The following is a 20,674-nucleotide window of genomic DNA, read 5'->3' as shown; positions in this document are numbered from 1 at the left end:
GTACCTCAAAATAATAAGAGCTATTTATGACAAACCCACAGCTAATATCATACTGAATGGGCAAAAACTGGAAAAATTCCCTTTGAAAACTGGCACAAGACAGGGATGCCCTCTCTCACCACTCCTATTCAACATAGTGTTGGAAGTTCTGGCTAGGGCAATCAGGCAAGAGAAAGAAATCAAGGGTATTCAGTTAGGAAAAGAAGAAGTCAAATTGTCCCTGTTTGCAGATGACATGATTGTGTATTTAGAAAACCCCATCATCTCAGCCCAAAATCTTCTTAAGCTGATAAGAATTTTCAATAGAAGATTGTGAATGACATGAATGACATTGAAAATGATTCAGAGAAGTCACTTAGGTAAAAACTGAGAGAAAGTCATTGTATTTGGCAATTAACAAGTTTTTAGTGACTTACATAGGAGCTCTTTCAGTAGATTAATAAAAGGAGAGACAGATCACAGTGGCCTGTGGAATATGTGAAAGTGAGGACAATGAAGGAAGGTTAGTATTGAGGATTTTTGTGGTAAATGGATAAAGAAAGCAAAAGTTTATTTGCTCATTTTAAAAACACACTTTATTACAAAAAGAGTTCTGTGTAACTTTGGAATTCTTAATTTCGGTGTATTATTTCTATCAAATGTAATACAGGAAACTTCAAAGAACCTATAAATTTCCTATACTGTGCTGAAATTAATGGAGCGATTTGAGTATGAAGTACAGTCTAGCAATCCAGCATAGCATGAAAAACATGTAATCTCAAATTAAAAGACCTGGATTTCAGGGCTGATTTTGGCAAATAGTATTGTATAGGGATGTTAAACTTATTTGACCTTTAGTATTCTTAACATAAAGTTATGATACTAGTAATATCTACCTGAAAAGTCTATTACAAATATTAGATTCATGAATATATGTTTTTTATAAAGGCATTAAAACATACACAGGGTGGTTCCTGCTATGATTAGCAACAGTAGATTTTACAGATTGAAACTGGTGACTCCGATTTTAAAGAGTGACACTTTTGCTCCCTATGATTTCAGGCAAGTCATACTTTCTAAATCTAAAAAATATTGTCTGTGAGGAGGTTTTGAAAACATAAGCATCAATCAACCTAAAAGTTTAAAACTTTCCCCCATCTTTCAGCAATGTTATTATTTTTAAGTTTTGTAAGTGATTTTTATTTTGCATTAGATCTTGTACAGAAAAGTGTTTACAAACTGTGAAACACTATGTACCTGTGAAGTTTTTTATATTTTACATGTTTTTGTTGCAATGATATTTTATTTAATTAGATTTCACCTGTAACTATTATTCATTATAGCAGATTACATATATATGTCTTCTGATTTCAGAGAAATACTTTCAATAGTTTTGGAATAGCCTTGGTTGCAAATAGAGTACCTTTGATTTTCTTCATAAAATCATCTTTCATAACCTTTGGATTGAACACCATATATCACTTTCATGTTGCTCTTTGAAACTCTATTTCTGATCCCTTTAACATCAAATAGAGAAAGAAACATACTAGAGCACCATCACAGTACAGCCCTTTAGAGATTCCAGAATAAGGCCCATGACACAGTATGTTAACCTATCACCCATTTGGATACTTTAGCTTATTTGACCCCTGCTTGACAAGAAGAGATCAGATTCATATTGTTAATATTCCTAAGCGTGTGTATATCTGACACTCTCCATTTCCCTTTAAGACCAGAATAGAGTTCAAATGCACTCACCTTTTCAATAAAGCGTCACTAGTATTGTCTGCACATTCACTTGGTATTCAGAAGATGCAGATCTTTTTGAAGTAAAATCAAGAAAATACTTCTCATATATATTTTGCCAAAGATTTAAAATGTTTTGTACACTAAGCTGCTCTTATCAAAAGTTTATGTGAAGAAAATGAATGCTCCAGAAGACATATCTTAACCTAAAGAATATAGAAAGTAACAGCTATGCAAACAAGTTTGGTAGATAGTAGTTTTAGGTCCTCAGATGTTCAGAACTAAATTTTGGATTTTATCATTAATAAAATGAGTCCTCTGTAGGATTTCTTCTTCCTCTTATGTCTTTAGTATCTAATTTTTGACAATATATTATGGATAGACTAGTATATATTTATAAAGCATGGAATTTTATATTGTAGAACTCTGAATTTGAATGCACTTTACAATTGAGCAAGTTACTTAACCAAGTGTGATCCATTTCCTTTTTCTATAAAATGGAAGAATGTGTGTATCACAAAGTTTTCTCTTCCTTATTTTATTCTATTTTGCTAATTAAATAAAAAAATGTGTATACATTGCTTGATACAAAATAGAGCTTCAGTCAACAATTGGCTTTTTTTTTTTTTTTGGTATGTTTGGTGATTTTATATAATTGTTAATATAAATTGCCTAAAATTATTTTATGTGAGCAGGTATGATATTAACAAATGTGTATTTGATACCAAAATCTGCTCAATAACAAGATGAAGGCAAAGAATATGGGGAAAATTGGCCATGATAACAAACATACTCTCTCATAAGTAAACTACTACACAGGCATTGATATTCTATTACTTTTGCTTTTTGTTGTTAACTTGATCTTTGTCAGTTTTAATTCTATTTTGGGTGACTTTCTATAGGCAAGGATGTAGTGATAACAAATCATAATACATTTGAAATACAATCAGGAACTGCAATAATAATGTTTTGATTAATGACAGACCTCATATGCAATGGTGGTCCCATAAGATTTTAGTGAAGCTGAAAAATTCCTGTTGCCTAGTGATATCTTGATGATTCTGACCCTGTGTAGGCCTAGGCTAATGTGTGCGTTTGTGCCTTCATTTTTAACAAAATTTTTAAAATGTAAAGAAAAGGAAAAACAGCAGGAATAAAAGCTTATAGGATAAGAATATAGAGAAAATATTTTTTTACATCTGTAAATGTGTTTTTGTTTCAAGTTAAATGTTATTACAGAAAAGTAAAAAGATTTACATAGGAAAAAGTTTATTATGTGTAAAACTTACAGTAAGCTAGTATTAATTATTAAAAAAATAACTTGAAAAATGTCTTATGAATTTAGCATAGTCTAAGTGTACAGTCTTTATAAAGAATATGGTAATGTACAGCTATCTCCTAGACCTCCACATTCACTCACTCACTGACTTATCCAGAACAACTGCCAATGTTGTAACCTTCATTCAGTAATTGTCCTATTTAGGTGTGCCAATTTTTATCTTCTATACCAAAATTTTACTGTCACTTTTCTATCTTTAGATATATCTATGTATATAAATATTTAAAATTGTGTTACAATTTCCTACAGTATTCAGTACAGCAACATGCTATATGGGTATGTAGCCTAGGAGCAATAGGTTATACCATGTAGCCTGGGTGTGTAGTAGGTTATACTACTTAAGTACACTCAATGGAGTTCACACAAGAACAGATTTGCCTAATGATGCATTTCTCAGAACATATTCCTGTTAAGTGGTGCATGACAGTAATAAATATCAATACTCTGCACTGCTTTGAGAATATATAGTTATTTCATTGTTAGTTATGAATGTATTTCATTGTTTTTTATGAACATGTTTTTCACTGAGAATGATTGCCAACTAAACAATGTTTTATTGGAGTTTGTCTATTGACAAGGTTTTATTGCAGTTTTTATATTGTCAACATTATCTAGCTTTGCAAACCATCGTGCTCAAAAACCTAAATCAATGTGTTTGTCATCACATACATTTGATACCAAGAAGTCATTTCTTAAAATGAAAGAGTTTAGAAGCTCAGGTTATCTCAGAAGTTGAAAGATATACATAGAGGCAAGGATACTAGATTCTAAAACTCAACTTCTAAATGTTCATCATTACCTCAAATAACACCACGTGTTACAAGGAATATCAAATTTTTATCAAATAAAGTAATTGTTCCCAAAATAAAATATGGAAAAAGAATAAAATATGTACTGTGATGATCATTAAAATCAATACATTATATCACAATTTTTATTATACAAAGGTAAGAAAAATCTAATGAAATCTTCAAAAGTATCTGAAGATTAGTTATGGTTAACTATTACATACTCCATTCAATAAGTATGTATTGGTGTTATTCAGTTTGTACCAGATATTGTTGAGGTTCTGAAGATCTAGCAAATCTTGTAGACCTATAGAATTAAACTGTTAACCGATGTCCCAAGTAACACTGAAATAAATGAGAAACTGAAAAGCATGCAGGTTTTGAAGAAATTTTCCCAGTGTAAACTCAACTTTTCTTTCCAAGTATGATTCTTTATATTTTGTGATTTTATAGTTTTGCTAAGATTATTAAGAATTCAGTAATCAAAATATTTACACATTCTGCACTGACCAAACGTCTTCTTGTGTTGATTTTAGTTTCAGCAGTATGTGTTCACATTTAGTACAAGCTACTATGAGAACGATTTTTGAATGATCACCATTTGCTTTTAATTATGTGAAAACATTTTGGCAGTTCTATGATATGTATAACTCAGAAATGTAAGTTCAACCTCACACATAACCAGAAACCTAACTAAAATATAAATTATTGGGTAAAATTCCTATTTTACTAATAAAAATTAAAATGATCTTTTGTTACACACATGCACACACAACACGTAAACTAAACTATTTATAGAGGACTGTAAGCAACACATTGCATGGTCTCATTTCTCAAATGTGACATGCACTGGAGTTCTATTTGAGAAGCTTTATTACTACTGGCTGTCTTCCAGATATATGTCTATTCTTGGTTTTATTTGGAGATGTATTTATATGCTTCTTTGGAGGTTTTTCTAAAGTGCATAACTAAGAGATGTGTGAATTTTTCCTTTTTTTTTCCAGTTTTGTTTATATATTAGGATATCATCTAGTTATAAATTTGTCATTGGCTACTAAGTTTATAACATGTTTTTTTCTTACAGAAAAAAATATAGACTTCCATTGTTTCTGTCACAATTAATTTATGATGCAGTAAATAGGTTAGTAAGGTCTAGAAAAGATTTTAGAAAGACAAGGGAGAACAAGTACTGAACAGATATAAAGTTCTCCCTGTAGAGAAGGATTTGTAGAAATGGCCCTGTGTGGTCACTGGATGGCTGTATAAATTGTCATGTTGTGCAACCATCTCTCTCTCTCTGTCTCTCTCCTTCTCTCTCATAAAATGGAGCTTTTGTGTCTTTTTAATACACACACGCAGACACACAGATGATCAAAAGGAAATTTGAAGTGATACAATATTTAATCTTAAAAGTAAAAATTTTCAGCTCCCCATTTCTCAAATAATTTTCCCAGCATTTCTCTTATTTGGATGATTTTTGTCACTAGTATATTTAAAAGAAAAATTATATTTTAAAAGACCTCCATATATAGTACATTTTTCAGTTGTATAGTGATGTTACTTTTTAAAATATATCTTTAATATGTAACTATCTTTTAAAATTATTTTGTTTTACCTAACAAATTTTCTCCAAACAAATTTACTGGCATCTTGTCACTTGGTGTTGACATTGTAGCTATACTCATGATGTCCCCAGTGACTTTCATTGATTTAGTTCAGTTTTCTGTTTGGAATGTAATATCTTACAGCCTTGCATTGACATCTTCTGGGGAATTTTGTGATGGCAGAAAGTCCTATTTTTGTGAATAGCATAGATGCACACTTATCTTCTATTATTTATATACTATCTCTTAGTTTACTCAATAACATTATTTAACATATGTATCTGAGGTATGTATAATATATAATTTAAGAAATAATATTGAGCTTTCATTGATCTATGCAGCTGAGTGAGAGGCAATCTTTCTAGATAAATTGTACTTTGGGATCCTAACATTATTATAATTTTGAACAGCAAATGAAAATTTCTATTTCATGAGTTAACTCTAAAAGTAAGTCTTCAAGATAATTTTAGCAGTACTACTCTGTGTGTATGTTTATTGCTTTTCTTTTTAAAAAGTAGTTATACATTAATATATATTTCCTTAGTACTTTTGCATTCATCATACATGAAACACAACAGTTAAAATGTGAACATTTTCTATAGAATATAATTCACTAACAATGATGTATTAATGTATTATCATATTTATCTTAAAAATATGTATTAGTGATATAATTTAAAGAGCAGCTAATATATCAAAATTGCAATATTGTCAGCCTGTTTGTAGGCACAGATTTTAAGTTCTTTGCTCAGTCCTAGCAAGAGAACTTCAGCAAAATGTCTGTCTTATCATAGCTGCCTATGGAATAAGACACATAATGGGATATTTTGTGACTATAAAATACATTCAAACTAAGTGAACATCTCTGTATAAAACTTTTAATCTTGATCTTACTAGAAATATTTTTTACTAAACTAGCTATTTTTATGAAAGTACTGAATACACTATCTTCTTGAAATAATAACATCTACTTCTGTAAATTTTCTTTAAAAAATTCTTTTAAAATATTGAGTATGCTGAAATTAAAATAAATAGCTTAAATGATTAAATATAAACAATAGTAATAATTTAAACATTCCATACAGATTTTCAGAAAATTTTATTTCAGTGACGGCATGCTCACCTTATACATTTACTTAAGCTCTCTTAATCTATCATAAACATTATGATTATGAGATACTGTTACAATGTATCTCATCAAATCCTCAATAAAACATAAGGTTATTTTGTGTGGCAAAAACTTCTTTTTAAAAAAATATACACTATTACGCTTCTTAAGGTGAAAGTATGAATTAGTTCTTTTTTGAACGTCTTCTGCCAATAGGCATTTCTGTGACAGTTTGTTGGTTATCATCTCAGTACAATTTCACCTATTCAAGGTGTTAATTAGGGGATGCTTATTCTATGAGCTAGCCACATTTTTGCTTTCAATTTAAATTAAAACATGTTTCCAGAATAGCTTCATAGTCATATATCTGACTAATATGAGTCATTGTTAACTACATTATAAATCTTATTTATGACCATATCCATGGTAAAATAATATTTGATTCCATGTAATAGTGCAAATTACAAATATAAACAGAAATAATTACACTCTTATACAGTAAGTAAATTACATCTGGATCATAAAATTGTCGTTAACTACATATACCTTTTCCATGAATGACAATATAGTTTTTCTTGGTATTTAGTATATGTAATAGGAGAATCTTAATCTCTTAGTTACCAAATACATAAGGTATATTTTGTATCTATCAGCAAGTGGGATTTAATAAAGTGCATTCAAACAAACTGATAATATAAAGTAGAATATGGTGGGACAATAGAGTGGTCCTGGGAAGCTGTTGCCTTGCAATTGGAAAAAATAAATTGATATTATTAGAAAAAAGTGAAATGGGAAAGATGGGCTTCTGTAAGACTAATGCATTAGAGGAAAAAAATAATAAGAAAAAAATGATCATGTGGCAAGAATTGTATGTTTCTTATCCCATGGGAGTTAAGAAGAGAGTGAATATTTTATTTTTGCTGGAGCAGAGGGAGATGATCCTAAAAAGAGAGTATAGTATATTATAAACTGTTGATTAATCTGTCAATGCCAAGATATGGTACTTGGCTATTTTTTTGCTTGCAGAAAAAGTAGACCCTTCAGAATTAGCTTTCCTGTGTTTCATTTTTTTCTGCTTTTATCATTTCATTGATTATTACTTTTACTAATTATACTCCTTATCTGGTCTCTTCAAAATCAAGTTGGAGCTTCATATATGAGTCTATCATTCAGGAAAAGAAGCTGGCAAAAAAAATTTAACAATAAAGGAAGAAACACATGATGGGAGTCTGAACATTAAAACTCTCTTGATGGATTATAAATAGCGATATAGATTTAGAGAACCAAGTTGTTAAAATTTCATAAGGCTACTGATAAATTATTATTATTAAGCCTGCACGACTGTTTATATGATAAATACTCTCTTAATTAGGATTTTTTTCTTAATCTCAAATAGACGAAAAGGTAGGAATTCCTTTAGGATTAATATAATTTTATTTCAAATTGAAACGAAAAATACTCTGATTTAAATTTTGCTTGAGGTTATTTATATTGTATATAATCTTATTTCTCCAAGGCGTTAGAATATAATTAGAGTACATTAAAATATTAGTAAATTTTATGGTGATAATTTTAATCATCAATAACTTCACGATTATTGGTAAATGGTAAATCATTTAAAGCCTTGAGATATTTACGTCAGCATACTCTTATTCACAATTTCCAAAATAAAATGAGTTATATAACTTATGTATCACATAAATGTTAATAAAATTAGTCTCTTTTTCTACCAAATTTTTATATCTTGAGATTTGCTGATTATAAAATTAAGCAGAGAGCTTCAGTAGAGGCTCAAATGAACTCTAAAACATTTAAACTATCAATGTCAAAAATTATTTAGGAAAGTTGAAAAAAATACAGTTATTGTTTATTTTTCTCAATTTCCTATAGTGAGCAATTGCTGTTTTTAATAACAAAAATAATCAACTAAACTTTAAAAGACTTAATTTTGTCATCATGTGAGAAATAGCAAATAATATTACTTTATAATTAAATGAGAAGATGTACGTAAGTACAAGATGAACTGTAACTGAAAGATGAATTTAACATATGGGTTTAGGAAATATTTTAATAAATCATATTTTAATTTCTGTTTCTGTATATATTCTATACTCTGTTCCTCCTGTCTGAAATATATTTCTTCTTTATTTCTGCTGAGACTTCAAATTTTTCCATGCCATGCCGATCTTCTTCCTCTCCTGAGACATGGCCTCAATTGATTTTACTCCATTCTAACAAAAACTCATCTCTCCTTAAAAATAAGAAATTTTATCATTAATGACAACATGGTTGAAATGTGAGGACATCATGCTAAGTAAAATAAACCAGGCACAGAAAGAGAAATAATGCATGATCTTACCTTGTATGTGGAATCTGAAATGGTTTATCTCTTGGAAAGGGAGTAGGAAGACAGTCTGGGTTTGGGAGGAAGGCGTGAAAAGTGTTGGGGATAAGGGAGCTATTAATCACAAGATACATAGCTTCAGTTAGACTGAAAAAAATAAATTTTAGTGATCTATTGCACTGCATGGTGACCACAGTTAATACTAATGTATTGTATCTTTCAAATTTGTTAAAATAATATTTTTAATGATGTGACTATAAAAATAGTTAAGTTGATGAGGTGATGGATATGCTAATTAGCTTGATTGAATCTTCATATATATAGATAGATATATAGATCAAAACAAGACATTTTACCCCACAAGTATACATAATTAAATTAAATTAAAATGATTCATCTCAAGTTTCACGTGCAAAGTCTATGTTCAAATTTTGCTTCCAAAACTATGTTTCTCTTTGCTTAGAAATTTGGTGGTTTCTATAGTGGTTTCTAAAGCAAAAACACAGAAACAAAATTCAAATGCTAGAGATGAGTGTTTACTGGCACTACTTGAAAGAGAATAAATTGATATGCCAGCTAATATAGTCAAGTGACAGAAAAGAATATGACATTCTAAAACAAGTGGTCTATATATTTAAGCCTTTGTATTACTAACTCATAAATACAGGATCATTTTAATGCTGATATATTTATTAATTCATACAGATTCACAGTTTTTGAAAGGACCATGGCCTAATTGGATCATGAGCAAACTGAAACATTACGGGGTAAATATTCTTGTAATTAGGATTATAGAAAAACACCGTGATGCGTCTCCCAACTTAGGGAAATCAGTGAAGGTTTTCTTGAAGAAAAGTGTTATGAACCATTAGAATATTTGGGTAAAAGGACCAGACTGCCAGTACAGCCAGCTGCTGCAATACGAAGGTGTGTCTTATGTGGCTTACTGATTTGCTCTTTTAAAAGTGTATAATGATCTTGAGATTTTTTTAAACAAATAAATTGTATGCTAGGTTTTGAAGAGCTCTCTGGCAGCACTATAGAGATTGGATTGAGTTTGAAGGTACATTAGATTCATGAAGGCTAATTAAATGGCTCTGGTCATAATCCAGGGTTGATATGAAAAAGCTCTTAACAAACGAATTGAGGGTGGAGGTAATAGAAAATATGAAGCAGTTTTGAGAGGTATTTAATATATCAATGTGACCAAATCGAGTGACTTGTTAAGATATCATATATGAGGATATAAGAAGAATCTAAGCATTTTTTACACCATAAAACACAAACAAAATGGTAACATTTCACGACACTTTGGAATATACAGATAAACTTACATTTGATGAGAGATAATCATCTGATAAGAGGGCAGAGATGAACAATACCCGCAACGAATTTGGGACATGCTATAATGGAAACCTCTCCCTAGATTAATTCTGGGGTTCTGCTTATATAAGGGAGTGGATTAAAGATGCTACCTTCCCGTGCACGCTTTGAGAACAGTAACAGCTTACGAGTAAAGTTTTGGATAAGTTAAACAAATCAAAGTGTAGATAGCCTGCATGTTATTACAAGTTTTGGTCTGCATTTCAGAAGACAACAGTAGGAGAAGGGAGAGATTTGAAGTTATCAACATTTAGGACTGGTAAAAAGCCATGAATCTTCTTAAAATAACAAAGGTAATAAGTGAATTGAGTAGGTCAATGAAAGAACCTGAAAAGCACTAAAGTTTCAGTAGTCAAACTGATGTGAGGATCTAAGAAAGAACACAATCAATAAACATACAGAGAAGTTAGAGGAGACCAGACATTTTATCAGAAAAACTAGATAAAACATGGATGGTCACCAATAGTAAATGCTTCAGAAAAAAAGAGGTAATACAAAGCAACAACAATAACTACTACCACCACAACAACTATTGAAATTGGTAACTGAAATATCCTTGGTAATACCAAGAAGAACAGTGTTGGCTGGGTAATAGGCAAGGTACTAAATAAATAAATATAAGATTGGAGATTATAAACCATAGGCTACTCTTTTAAGAACTTGTGCGATTTGGAGGAAAAGAGAAATACTTCAGTAGCTACACAAGATGCACACAGTACTTATGTTTATTTCTTGGTTCTACTGTATTTAAAATAGAAAGGTATGGGCAAGAATAATTAGGGAAAGAATGACAATGAAGCTGAAAACAAGACAACTGATGGAACTAGTCTCCCATCGGGAAGAAAGTATGTGTTTCAGATTTTTTAAAATGGAGAAATTATACTTCAGGAAAACAAAAACACCTTCATTTCAGATAGAAGGTTAAGGGGAAGGTGGTATTACAATGCAGATAATTTTCTAGTTTGAAAGGGTAAAATATTGATGAAGTTTATATCTTATTAAAGTTGTTTGTAATAAGGATATCGGATATCTGCTATGTAATTGTAGTCTGTGAACTGCAGGCTTTGAGAATCAAGGAGGGTTTTGATTAAAGGATATTGAAGAATTGCTGTATAAAATTGAAAATGTCTGTGAATTCAGAGCTCATTGTCACATGGTTTTGTCTCATTAAATTCAGAAGTAAGATTGGGAAAAGCAGTAGGTTGATTCAAACAATATGCAGGCTTAGGGAGTTGAAGAGCCAGACAACCAAGGAATAAAGTGTTAATGTTTGGGCAACAGAATACTGTAAATAATAAATAAAAAGAAATTACTTTTAGGAAGAAATTGTTCAGAATAAATATAATGAAAAAATATGTTCTGAAAATTATAAATCCCTAGGGACATATTCAGAAATATTATCACAAGATAAATTAATGCTTAGCTATAATATATTAATATAATTAGTAGTTGAATACTATTGCTACTATAATAAAAAGGACCACCTATATAAGGATCCTTATTCACACAAAATTTCAAATTCATTTAAAATACAATTTAAAATAATTATCCATGATGTGAATCATATTTAGTATTTAATTTCATTATCTTAAGGAATACATACTGTATTATTTCCAAAAAGACATAAAAAATAAGTAAAAACAAAATTTCTTTAGCAATCTTCTGAGAAACTGCAATAAAAAGAACTGCATTTTCTAATCAGACTCACTCAGAACTTGAGATTTATGAAAAATCTGAGCCATAGAAATGGTCACAATGTACAAGCAAAGCAGAGAAGTTCAGAGACTGCCACAGAGGTTGACTTGTTTTTGTTGTTGTTGTTGTTTCTGTTGTTGTTTGTTTTGAGGCATTTATTTTTTGTTACATGACAGTATGTTCTAGAATAGAATAACATACGAAGTCTCTAAACAATATTTGCAGTTACACTGATTAAAATAAAAATAGAGTTGTTTTAGTTGTAATACATCTCCACTTTATACTCTGATATTTACATAACATACAGGACCTTTACCAGGGAGCCATGCTCTTAAATCCCTATGCTCTACATGTGCTTGTACTAAGCAATTAAACAGGTACAACATGTGAAGAACATTTTATAGATAAGGGCTTTTTCACCAGCAAATACCAGTAACATTTTTGCAAGAGGTTCGTCATTACACTATTTATGAGTATATTTGACCAGGGTATCTTCTTTGTTTCATGGGGACACCCCTCCATTGAATTGAAGAATCATCTGTAGGCCTATTGCTAACCATTTTCTTCCAGAAACATACATTTATATTTAACAACTGTTGATCCTTTAATATTCATTTAAATTTCAAGTTTCTCATGAATTAAATCACAAAAGATGAAATACATTAGTATTTTCCCTGTGCCTCTGAGTCAGACAATATCAAGAGGCTTCCAGCTGCTTTCTGCATAATTGCAAATATAATGTCGATACAGTTAAACATCCAAGGTAAATAAATTATTACATGATGTCAAGAGCTACCTTATTGACAATTTGGTCACTGACCTCTGAGATCCCTCTGAAAATATCTGGACTTAGAGAAGAATACCGTGTTTCCTATTTACTGCATGTCCGCATGTCTATGCTATATAATCTCACTCTCCCTCTAAAAATCCAAATTAAGAGCTAGAGATGTGTAACTAGACATACCTAATAAAGGAATACATTTGGCCAATGTAAGATATTTCAGCAGCAAACACAGTTCACTGATTTTTCAACCAGAGATGTTAAATACTATCCAAAGCATTCTATGATGTTATAAAAGTCCAAAATACTCTTTTATAAGAGAGTGCATTTGTACAAAATATAAATAGGAAAGAAGAAAAAAGAAAGGAGCTCTTTTCTTACAGAATCCTACAGTAGAGCTCAAAGAACCTTACTGAACAAATATTTAAATAGATCACTGAGAGGTAACATTTGAATTGGTTTTAATTTTACTTGAGAAAATTCTACCAAAATCTATAAACCAGCCAATAAAACGTCATGATTAACTGCATCAAATGCTGCCAAAAGGTCCAACAAAATCATGAAAGACAACATCCCTTGTTGCAATCAAAAGGTCATTATTTTCTTTCAATACAGCAGTCTCAGCACTATGATGAGGATGAAATCCTGATTAAAATTGCTCAAATGAGTCAAATTGCATCATGTGTTAATGTAATTGATTACAACCTCCAACACTTTAAGCAGAGCCTAAATTAAAAAATGAATGATGGTGTTGCACTTTATCCACCAGTAATGAAGCTTTCTTCAGCACTTCTGGCTCAGTATAAATTCACGGTCATTTGAAGAGCTGACTCAGAGCCAAAAAGGAGAAAAAAAAAATACTATTTTAATGTCCATCAATGACATTATGAGAATCAATATCCAGGTACAAAACAGAGGACTGAGTCTTGCTGAGAATCCATCTCAAACTCCGAGAACCATCGTTTACTAATTCTGAACTGTTGAAAAAGAGTATCTACTTTGGTCTCTAAATAATTGCTAGCATAAACTGAATGATCATATTCCTGTATTGTTCTCCTCACAAAATTTTGCTACTGAACAATACAAAAAGGGTATATTCTTGTATCTTGATAGTTCTCCCTCCTTTTGGTGCCTCTCACAGATTGAAACAGGAACTGTGTCATTGACCTCCAGGTCATTATTGCCACAGTTGTACCCTAAGACAATCCCAAAGTAGACTAGAGATAAGAGGCAGAGACAAACAGAAAAAAATGCTTTACAGATTGCAGATACTTTAACAAACAACCTTGGTTCATAACTTATACATGTAATATAAGAGGAAAATTGACATTAAAATTTAAAATGTTGCTATGTGATAGTAATAACAGTAACAGATAGCATTCAAGAAGTGATTATTTTTTTCAGGAAATATTATAAGCAATGTATCTACATATGAACAAAATTCATGTTGTATTAGTTTCATAAAAATATCTCCTAATCTATAAAATAGATAGATTTTATAATCCCTGTCTTACAATTAGGAAACTAAGACAAAGAGAACAATTTCTGCCAATTCATTCTTATATAAGTACAAAAGTTTGAAATTGAATTCAAATATTTTGCTTCAAGAGCCTGCACCACTGGCTCATAGCATCTCTATGCCATCTTATCCCATGTTTTCTAATGCTTATGTGGCTAGTGACACTAGACAAAGCAATTCAGTTCTCATGCTACATTCCACTACTGTTTACACTGGCATTTACCATAGTATGCTGCAAACAGCCATACATATATCCATACTTACATACACACATAAAATGTCATAAGAATACTAAAGGGTATATCCCTAAGCACTGTTTTATATGTACATATGCATTATGCACATATGGAACAAATGATTTAACTCATAACTGTATAAACATTCAAAAAATTTTATAAGAAAAAAATTATAGGACAAAGTATATATTGTCTTTGACTTAAGCTGCCTATCACTAATTTTTTAGGTTAAAAGAGTTTCTCATTAGCATTGAGTGGCAATGACAAAAAAGATTTTCTCTGGGATAATACTCTCACCACAATAAACTATCTTAGCAGAATGGCATTATCACAATCAAAATATTGCTGCAGTCTATACATTCTTTCTTGCAGACACACATATTGATTTTTTAATCCTAAATATAACAAGAAAGAAACTATAACATGTTTTGAACTGAAATAACAATGCGAGAATCATTTCACACAAAATCATCTCTAAGTTTCATTAAGTACATCAGCTGTCTCATCAACTGATTTTTGAAATGGCAAAATGACCTAGCAAATCACATCTAATGACAAAGAAAGTAAATGTAATTAAAATCCAACCTAGGGCAAAAGCTAACAACTGACAAATGAAGAGAAAGCATTAAAGTTATACTAAAGGTTGAATTAATAACCTTGAATGGAATAATAACACTCTAATGACAAAATTTTACTGACAGCTTTCCAGATTCTGAAGTCAATCAGTCGTCCTTTTAAGTCAGGTGTCCAACTATCCCAAGATTGATTAAGAAATGCTGGCTTCCATTTTTTCCAAGCAATTTCAAATACTTCCATCAGTAGTTATTTTACTTTTTAACTTCTTTCCCAAATTGATGGCAGATCCTGCTCTTTTCAATTTTTATTCATGTTTCATGGCTCTGATTTCTCATTTAGTCACATCATAGGTCGTAAAACTGTGCTTCATTCAAAAGACCACTGAACTTAGCAGAGTATTTAATGGACATTGAATCAGAAGAACTGTGGTTGAATTTCTGTTTACTCTTACTGAATGAGTGTGTTAAAATTAACCTTTTGAATATCTGCTTTCTCCACTGTACAGGGAATTTTAAAATAAAATATTCAGATTCCTTGTTTTTCAAAAAATGAATGTGTTAAAATTTGGATGATTCTTTCAGTTATACAAATGTAAAATATTATTTTCAATGGTAACTGACATTTCAGCAATACCCAAGGGCACAATTAGAAGAATAAAAAGTAGCAGCATTTACCATTGATTTTGAGAGGTATAAGATATTACATTCAATTCAACTTTTTATTTTATAAAAATGAAGAACTCATTGCCAAAGTGATAAATGTATCCAAGTTCTCAAAAATAGAAATTTGGGGTAAAGTTTCTTGAATCAGATCTATATTATTTTTCAAAAAATAAATCATTCAGGATTTACTAAACAGACATGTTCTGAAAATGTGCTGATAGGAAGGAAAGAGATGAGATCTGTTCCAAATGGGCAAAATACTATTTTAGAAAATCTTGCCAAATATGAAATACCAGATAAAGAGACTAGAGTCGTTTTCCAGTTTTGCTTTTGAATTTGTAAATAGGGAGAAGGAGCCAAATCATTTTACTCAATTTTCTTTGTTTGTAAAATGAATAGGACACAGTCATCTGTAATTTTCTTCAGCTCAATGAGTCAGTTTCAGAGCTTTTCCCACTGCTTATAGTTTGCAAGGCTTAAGAATTTGACCTCATAGTAAAGAACAAGTAGTTTATTCCTGCTTCAACCAGGTACTCTCTTGACCTTTGAATGATTACTTGATTTAAATATTCTGTTCTCCAAAATGGAGTTACAAATGCGCCCATTTTACAGAGTTGCCCTGAGGATTGATGAAACTCACTTTGCACATACAAAGCACTCAGTCAATATAAGCTTTTATAATTTATTATAATGATTGTTTTCATTAGCTGATGTGGAAAGAATATCACTCACTAACTCATAGTAATCAACTCCTATAAAGCAGCTTTAATTACTTTCCTCAAAATAGTTATGTGACAATTATGTTAAATTATCTTGTTTATTTGCTTTATGAATTATCTTACCTCTCCTTTACTTGGCCTTGAATATGTCGAGCCTCTTACAAGTTCACACTAGAACATATCTTTCTTTATGAAGCACTTTCTATCCTTTCCTAAGCTAAATTAACTATCCATCTCTTGCAGTAGCATTCTGTATACATTTCCATAGTGATACTTTAATTATATTACCATGAATTATACTTATGTCTCTCTCTGCTACAAGAATGACTCTTTGGGGAGCAAAACCTGGGACTTACTTACCTTGAGAGTTTGGAGGCCCAAAAGAATTACTGGCAAAACAAAGTTTCTCTGTACACATTTGCTAACTTTATGAAATATTAGGGATCAGACTGTAACAATAAAATGTATTATTCTCCCGGGTAACTTACAAATACCCATCTAATCAACCTATAGGGATATTAATGTGTTAATAATCTAGATAATTGCTTTGGTTTTTCAGATTATAATTTATGTAAATAAAGCTGTATTGCTATATATTTTACTTTGAACATATTTATTACTTTGAAGTTCTTGTTGGAGAAACAACAAACTGTGATACCTTTGCTCTCTCTGTTCCTTCTCCCAAGAATTTCCTTCTACCAATACCAGTATCTACAAGGTTCACTCTCTCACCTCCTTCAGGTTCCTGTAGGAATATCACATTTTCACAGATAACAGTCCCCTGACCTCCATTCCTTTTGAATCCAGTTTCCATTTGTATGATCTTCCTCCCCTATACCCACATTACATTTTGAGTGTTGTATATCTTGTTCATTTTTTTATTTGTCTTGCCCCAGTTAAACTTTCTGAAAGCTAGGGCTTTTATATATTTTGTTCATAGCTATATTAGCTTTGCCAGAAAGTGGTCTGTCACACGTAGGCACACAAAAATATTTGTTAAATACACGAATACATGAATAAATACTAAGATAGAGTTAGATAAATGGAGGCCAATGGTATTTAAACACACACACACACACACACACACACACACACAGTCAAATAGTTTAACATAACCACCATAGACTTACTGAGAAGAATGGTTAAAGAAAAACTTTCTTTAAGACTTATTATTATGACATTGTGAGAGATGTTGTTTTCATAAGAGCTAATAATCGCAATTACAAAATTAATCATTACAGCCAGCATACGCCATGGGTAATTATGTGTATTTCAAAGTATATCAAAATGAAGAGTGACTCTTTTGTGAATTTGTATACCTTCTAAAATATATGTGTATTGAATGTGGGCAAATATTTCTTCATTATTATGTATCTGCCAATTGATTTCTGGGCACCCTGCAAGCCCAAATATTTTTAGCGTGTATTTCTCCTCTGTATTGCAGTTTCCATGAAGATCATGAACATGTGTCTGCCAGTACTAGCAGAGTCCCATTGGCACAGGTTGTAAATATATGAATGATAACAACAATAATAGAAATAATAATAATATAAAGACAACAATAATAATCATAGAGAGTAGCAATGGAAAGAAGCATTTATTTTTTTAGACGGTGTGCCAGTCAGTACAATTGGTAGCAACATCTGATTGAGAAATTATGAGCCATTCCTTCTCTAAGTGAGAGGTTGTGGTTTTCAGAACACCCCATGCACATAATTTCAGTTGCATACTAGTATTACTAATCTACTGATCTGAAAGCAGCAGAAATCATGGCTAAATAAAGATACTTTGCAATTTCTAAATATGGTTCTAAGTTTCTGAACTTGTGATCCTCAGATTTTTTTTTTTTTTTTTTTTTTTTTTTTTTAATCTTCGATTCCGATGGGCCTGGGTGTGGCATTCAAACACTTAGAGTATATCAAAAGTTGTTACTAAATAATCAGTTTTAAAACTTGAATATGAAAACTGCATTGGAAATTGTGTAAAAAGTTATCTAACATACTTTTGAGTTATTCTATAGGTAATAAGGTGAGTTCTAAATAGAAAAATGTTCAGATATTAAGAAGTTTAAAGAAAAAAAATGAATTAACCTAACCAGCAGCATTCACATTAAATGGATATCATGACATTTAGGAAACTAATTTTAAATTTTAGAAAATCACATAACATAACATATTGTAAATAAACACTGCTTTAGGCTGGTTTGTGTGTCATTGTTCTAATAAAATCCCTTGCCAAATAAGTTTTGCAAATATTAACATGATTTAACACAGATTATACTGAAAGAAGTGATGTAAAATTGTCTGTATTCATTCAAACTAGACATAAAATATGTTTAGATCTTAATATTGCAAGGAGTTTAATGGGGAAGGAAATGAAAACATTAATAAAGAACATATCAGTGCTGATTCAGAGATGAGAAAGTTATCAAGAGAAAGAACAATTCAAATAAAAAGCAGTAAGAACTACACGAGTAACAGGATTTTTGAGTTTAGGAGTTTTTTTTTTGTCTGTTTTATTTTTGTGTGTGGGTTTTTTTTATAATATAATTTTTTTCTAACATTATGAGAGCAATTTGGTAGTTGGACTTGTGTCTACTTTGTTAATGATGTTTGACTTTTAGTGTTACAGCACTACAATTGATGAAGGAGAATTATTTACTTTCCTTGTTTGGAATCTAAACTCTGATAAAATTTGTGGCTTAAGGTACAAGAGCACTGTATTTGTGTGTGTGTGTCTGTGTGTGTCAGTCTGTCTGTGTGTGTCTGTGTTTGTGTATCTATTTTTATTTTCTTATATTTATAAAATTATTTAATATATGCCTATTCTTGAGACTTGAAAGTATTTGTAAATGAAAATATTACAATCACCGAAATTCACTCCACTAATAAATTTATTGTGTGAATGAAATTACAGGCCTTTTTTTCTATGCACACCAAACTGAAGGACTTCCTAAAGACTCTGTTTTGGTCTTCAGATTACTGAGTGCCAGCGATGTGTATGACACGAAACTCAGAGCTCAGTAAGGGGCTCAGCCCATGGGGATGTTTAACAAACATTTGTAAAATTATAACTGAATGATTATTACAAGTATTTTCTATACACTCAAATATTTTTCAAATTTATCATTTTAAATGGCTTCTTAAGAGACTGCCATCTCATTTCATCATACTAAGCATCACTCAAATATTGTTGACTATTATTCTCAGTTCCTTGTATTTAGAAATAATGCTGCAAAGCCGGGCATAGTGACATGCACCTGGAGTCCCAGCTACTTGGGAGGCTGAGGCAGGAGGATTGCTTAAGCCCAGGAGCTCAAAGTTGCAGTGCACTATCATGGCACCTACGAAGAGCCACTGCAATCGCACTCCAGCCAGGGGAGCATAGTGACACTTCATCTATTACACAAAAATTATATAAAAATTATAAAAAGAGAGAATACTGAAGTGAATATCTCTCTCTATATATATAGCCTCTGTAAATTTTTATTTAGCATATTGACCTAGGTGTTGTATTATTTTACCAAATAATAGAATTCACAGAAGTCTGCAGAGTTTTCAAAGAGACTGTATTGAAGTTAATGCTTGTGTACGTCATTATTTAGTGAAAAGTTAAAAATTATGGCATAATGTTTTGGTTCACTTTCCCGTGTTAACAGTAAGGCATTCCTAGAGTACATTTCTTATTAAGAAAAAAAAGATTGTGGTCACCTTGATCAAAAATTACCTGTATACTAGTTCAAATATATTATATATGAACTATAGTTTAATAAAATATCATTAAATATTATTAATGTATTTTACTAACTAAAAATTCTGCTATCACATTAGGTTTTATGGCTAAAAAAGCTTGATACTTGTTGTTAGAGTAAATCTTTACTAATTCATGAAGCATCAAATTCAGATTTTTAAAAATTATGTCAAACTCAAGCTATTTAGATTTCAGTATAATTTCATATACTATATAAAAAGAAAATAGGTTAAAATAAAGTTATTTTATTGGGATGGGCTCTGGAGCCCATCCCAATAAAAATTAAATCAAAATTAATTTTCAGTAATTCTTCATGTGCAAATAAGTCATACTAATAGTCAAAAAAAATAGCTAATTAAATATATAAAATTCTCATGTAATTCTACCTGAAATAACTACTAAAAGTTGGATGTGGCATTTAAACTTCAAAGTAACATAACTAAAT

At 30.8% G+C, this 20,674-nt stretch overlaps 1 long non-coding RNA gene across 1 annotated transcript in view; it reads left to right on the top strand.

Moving 5' to 3' along the window:
- The window catches only part of LOC111521970, a 62,203-nt gene extending 41,739 nt beyond the window's left edge, over nucleotides 1-20,464 (top strand). Inside the window, exons 2-3 of the long non-coding RNA XR_002725128.1 lie at nucleotides 9,614-9,675; nucleotides 19,703-20,464. This is a non-coding gene — a long non-coding RNA (uncharacterized LOC111521970). The remainder of the gene's footprint in view (nucleotides 1-9,613; nucleotides 9,676-19,702) is intronic.
- The last annotated feature ends 210 nt before the right edge of the window (nucleotides 20,465-20,674 follow it).

This window comes from Piliocolobus tephrosceles, chromosome X (assembly GCF_002776525.5).
Source record: "Piliocolobus tephrosceles isolate RC106 chromosome X, ASM277652v3, whole genome shotgun sequence".
Taxonomy (NCBI): domain Eukaryota; kingdom Metazoa; phylum Chordata; class Mammalia; order Primates; family Cercopithecidae; genus Piliocolobus; species Piliocolobus tephrosceles.
The sequence above is the reverse complement of the archived record's forward strand: the minus strand, read 5'-3'. Positions and strand labels throughout refer to the sequence as shown.